At 41.8% G+C, this 5217-nt stretch overlaps 1 protein-coding gene across 1 annotated transcript in view; it reads left to right on the top strand.

Moving 5' to 3' along the window:
* LOC104943579 (adipolin-like) overlaps positions 1–5217 on the top strand; it is a 31753-nt gene that overhangs the window by 5870 nt on the left and 20666 nt on the right. The window lies entirely within an intron of this gene.

Raw genomic sequence — 5217 nt, 5'->3', positions numbered from 1 at the left:
CTGCCTTTTGTTTTTGTTATGTTTGTTATGTTTGTTTATACTCCTGTTCTTCCTTGTAAAGCGACATTGGGTCTCATGAAAGGCGCTATCAAAATCCAAATTATTATTATTATCATGCTAAGCTAAGTGTCTGCGGCAGAGTCCTGCACGGGTCTGATTTTCAAGACCCGCTCCCGCCCCGCACCCGCGACGTGCAATACCGAACCCGCCCCGCTACCCGCACATATTGCCAATTAGTTCCGCAACCCGACCCGCCGGCACAAGATCCGCAACCCGACCCGAACCCGCATATATATAAGCAGTGAAAACGTGCAATTATTAACACACGCAGTTGCATATTTGGCTCAAAAAGCCTGGGATGTTGGTTATTTTCTGCATCTAGGATGACACCAAAAGCCTCCCAGACGTTGGATTTCGCTCTTGAGGAAGAGTTATTGAAAATGCTGTATTCTCCGCTAGAGAGCTTCACCTCAGCCATTCAGAATGTGGCGCGCTCAGCAGCAGATTGATGCGCTGCAGAGGTTATGAATATGCTCGGTCCCGCGGGGGAGAGGTCTGAGGATTTAAACATTAAACTAAATTATTATTATTTAAATATATTTATTATGCAACACCCGCAACCCGACCCGCATCATCTTTGTTTTACCCAGAACCGAACCCGGAAAAAAGCGTTTGAAAAAATACCAACCGCAAATCACCTTTTTTGCGGGTCACCCGTCGGGTACCCGCTACCCGACCAGATGCAGGACTCTGGTCTGCGGCTGACTTCATATTTACCAAAAAACCTGATAATGGTACTGATGTTACATCCTGTTCTAGGCAAGATTGTAACTGTATTTCCTAAAACACTGGAAAATTCCTTTAAAAATAAAGGTCTTTGTTTTTGGCATCTATATATTTTTATTTGCGTTATATGACTTATGGTTTCTGAGTTTGTCACATTACACCAACTACTTAAAAGTTGTAATCCAACACAACATAGGGCAAATTGGCTGCATTACAAATGTTAGAAAAGAAACCAAACACCATTTACATAGTATACCTATGTATCATGATGATTTATATAAAAGGAGGCGGGTCTAATGACTTCTTACCTGACATGTTGCCCACAGTCGAGCCACAGGGCAAACCTGGTCTGGATCCGGATCACTGGAGCTTTTCATCAGCTCGTTCTACCTACCACAGGGAAAATGAGCACTCACTTCAATCTCAAAGCTATAATTCGTACACAAAACAGATGTCACACATCGTTCAAAGTCTTTTTCAGCGTCTATTGCTTTTTCATGTCTGGAGGAAGCCAAGATTGTCTTGGGTGATCTCTTGAGCATAAACACAAATGTATTCACTTTCTCTCACACATCATAAATGTATACACACCTTCTGTTGGGACAACATCCACCATGTCATAAGAAGCATGTTCCACTGTATTATTATATAATAACTATATTTCATTTACACTTCCAAGTCGTGTTTCTTCAGCATGTGTTGCACTAATAACAGCATCCTCATAGTCTGATAGAGTAATTATGTTTTGCACACGGTGCTTGCCAATTGAGTAATAACACAGTGTGAGAGGAGTACAGAGTCAACATTGCATGCCTAACTGTATTTAGCTCGTCGGCGATAAATCTTCAAGGCAATCTGTGTGTGTGAAGTGCAGTGGGGGGGAGCACGGCGGGGGGGTGCATGACGACTGGGATGCACGCAGGTTAGCAGGATCCCCTCGTCCTGCCTGGGGATCCCTGCCTGATCCCAACCATGCATGGATGACTGCACAGGGAGCAGTGCGGAGATGTGAAAACAAGGGATTAAAGAAGGCTTTCCATCATTCTGTCCAACCTCTGAAACCTGCCCGTGCAGCTTTTTTATATTTGCAGCAAAAAAAAGTTTCATGTCATTCTGTGTGTGTGACAGTACTGAGATCTTATACTTGAGTAAAAGTAGAAGTACTCAGATCTTATACTTGAGTAAAATTAAACGTACCAGAGTGTAGGAATACTCTGTTACAAGTAAAAGTCCTGCATTCAAAAGGTTACTCAAGTAAAAGTAGAGACGAATTACCATCAAAATATACTTAGAGTAAAAAAAGTGAAAGCACTCATCAAGCAGATCCATTTCAGAATAATATATATGATATGTTTTATAATTATTGATCATTAAAGTGTTCTCAAAGCTGGTAAAGGTGCAGCTAGTTTTAATCACTTTGTATACTGCAGGGTAGCTTCTGGATTTACTCCAGGTGGAACTAATGTTTGATTTATGTGTTGTTTATATTTCACATCATTAATGCAAACCTGCAAAGTAACTACAAAAACATTTAGTGGAGTAAATGTACAGCACATGATTTACCCCTTGAGTTGAAGTGGAGTAGAAGTAAAAAGTAGCAAAAAACGGAAATACTCAAGTAAAGTATCAAAATTGCACTTAAGCACATTTCTTGAGTAAATGTACTTAGTTACTTCCCACCGCTGGTGTGCGAACAGGTAGACAAGCAGATGACAGAGAAAATAGATTAAGGTATGTACACAAGGAGGAATTCAGGAGCTGCCTCGATGGAGTAGAGTTTCAGCGTCTGGTGTCGGCTCCAGAACATGTTTTAACAGTGGTGTTTGTGTTTTTGGTGGCATGCAGCCCCAGGGAAATATTTCTTCTTTTATTGCTTTAAATAAATTCAACGCAATTTTCTCCAAACGACATGACAAATACACTTTAAGTCATGCATGTAAAAAGAAATAAACCATGCCAAATTAAATGATTTTTTTTAAGGTAATAAAAAACTCCTAATGTGAATCATCAACAATTATGAATTCAGTAATTGATCCAAAGAAAACTCTAAACCCCGCTTTGCTTTCGACTAATAAAACAAACTCTGTAGACTTTTATTGTGTGCCATGGGTACACAAGAAAAGTGGTGAGAGCAACTCAGTGTATTTAGTCAAATAAATACTGTGGTTGAGTACAATCTTGTGGTATTTGTACTTGAGTATTTATATTATATGCTACGTTAGGACTCTACATTTGTGAGTACCTTATTACTCAACAAAGTTTATCTTGCATGTTTGTAAGGAGAAGGCTTATTTTCTTTGTGCCAGAAAGTTAATATACCTCTCCAATAATTATCTGTTCAATGTAAGGCTCCAGCTCGTGGTTAGCTTAGCTTAGCATAAAGACTGTGAACAGGGGGAAACAGCTAGCCTGGCTTTATCCAACGGTAACAAATCAGCCTGCCAACACCGCTAAAGTCACTAATTAACACGTCATTTAACGAGGGGGTTGTGTGATGGACTATTTCTTGGCTGGGCGCAGTAACTTCCTGGGGTCTCTGCTTGTTCACTGGCAACTACTCTAAGGTTGTGTAACTGTTGGATAGAACCAGGCTCGCTTTGAGGCTCGACCTGTTTCCAGCTAACAATCCACTGGTATCAACTTTTCTTGTGAATTTCTCTGCCAGAAGTGTATTTCCCAAATTGTTTACTTAAAGAGGCCCTATTGTGCTTTTTGGGGTTTCCCTTTCCTTTAGTGTGTTATATAAGTTTTTGTGCATGTGCAAATGGTCAGGCTAAAATCTGAACGTAGGGAATTTCTCTTCCAAACACTCCCCCTTTGCGTGAGACGCCTCCATTAGATTCCTTTGTTAATTTCTGTAACATAGTGACATCGCTACTGTATGTAACACTCAGGCTTCTGGCTAGAGCTCAAAACACATTGTACTTGGTAGGCTAAGGGGCGGGACATCTCTAAGCGATTGACCAATCACAGCAGAGCCGGCCAGCTAACCAATAGGCGCTTTCGCACCAAGTACTAAGTTCCAGTAGCGTGGCGTGGGGAAAAAATTACGGGAAGCCAATAACACGTCCATTCTTTTGGGTCGGGGGTGTGTGGTGGTCAATGTAATAACGTAACCAGATGAGTGATTACAGCACCCGGTATCATTTTACACACATTTGTATCATACAGATGCAGGACTTACACACGCCTGTGACCGACAGGTCCGCACGCACTCTCCAGCCGAAACTCTAATAAGCATTCATTCACAAACTAAATCAGGAGACCTTTAACGTTTTACGTCCGATTAGCTCCTTTGTTCCTCGCTGTACACAGCTCCAGTTTGAGCATTGGCCTGTCATCAGATTGTATTTGTTGTTGCTGCTGTAGCGGAAGTTTAGTACAATTATTTTTGATTAAATACTCCAAATCTCAACCCTCCATAATTGCACTTGCTTCAGTTGCTTGCTACTTTCTAACGGCAGTGAGAGTGGTGCAGTGACGCTATCTATCTTCTATCGGTTAGATTTATGATTCGACAATTATAAAAGTAGAGTAGACATGTGGATATTATCCGACTGAACAAAACGTGCATTTATCTAACAGGTTCGTTTTCCACTGACCTTATTTCGAGCTATTTTCCAAAATCCTATGTAGAAATCCCATTGCTATTTTGTCGAGGGAAACCGAGCGCAGCTTACTTCCGCTTTTTAGGACGCGTCACTGCACCACTAAATTGATGCGATTTNTGAGAGTGGTGCAGTGACGATATCTAGTGATGGCAGTTTGACACTGAAGCTTTGAACGGAGCTTCAACCCTGGACTTCCAATTCCATAGAAGCAGTGCTTCGAAGCTTGCTTCAAATCACGTGACATGTGACCTCCGAAGCAGCAACTGCTTCAAATCACGTGACATGTGACGTCCGAACCAGCAACTGCTTCATTTCCTGAATGAATCAACTCACTGGTTCGCCATCCAATCAGGTGATTCAATGCACTGCCTCGTCTCGATTCTGACTGGTTGAAACTGTTTGAATTTGAGCGTCACTTAGTAAGTGACACTTTATAACCGCTCAAAAAAATGCACACGTTTGGATCATTATGGAGCCAGCCAGGAAGAGAGGTCGTTCTGAGATGTGGGATCACTTCAATCTGATTGCGCATGATAAGGTTGGACAACTACAGTATTATAGCTATGGTTTATCTCAAATCTATATTAAGTAGNTGAAAAAACAGGGGAAGCCTGGCTTCCCTTGGCCTCCAGGAGAAAACGCCACTGCTAAGTTCCCAGTACTTAGTTCGTCAGAACTATCGCGTTCACACTGGAATAAGTCCCTGAGGGAGGATTAGTCAAATGAAGCCGCTGACGTCAATTCTTCTTCTTCTGCTTTGGGTTTACTGGCAGGCCGCAAACAACTTCACGGCGTATACTGCCACCCGAAGTCCCCGGCC

This window comes from Notothenia coriiceps, unplaced genomic scaffold (genome assembly GCF_000735185.1).
Source record: "Notothenia coriiceps isolate Sejong01 unplaced genomic scaffold, NC01 NC01_scaffold00006269, whole genome shotgun sequence".
Lineage (NCBI taxonomy): Eukaryota > Metazoa > Chordata > Actinopteri > Perciformes > Nototheniidae > Notothenia > Notothenia coriiceps.
This window is presented reverse-complemented; position numbering and strand designations above follow the sequence as displayed.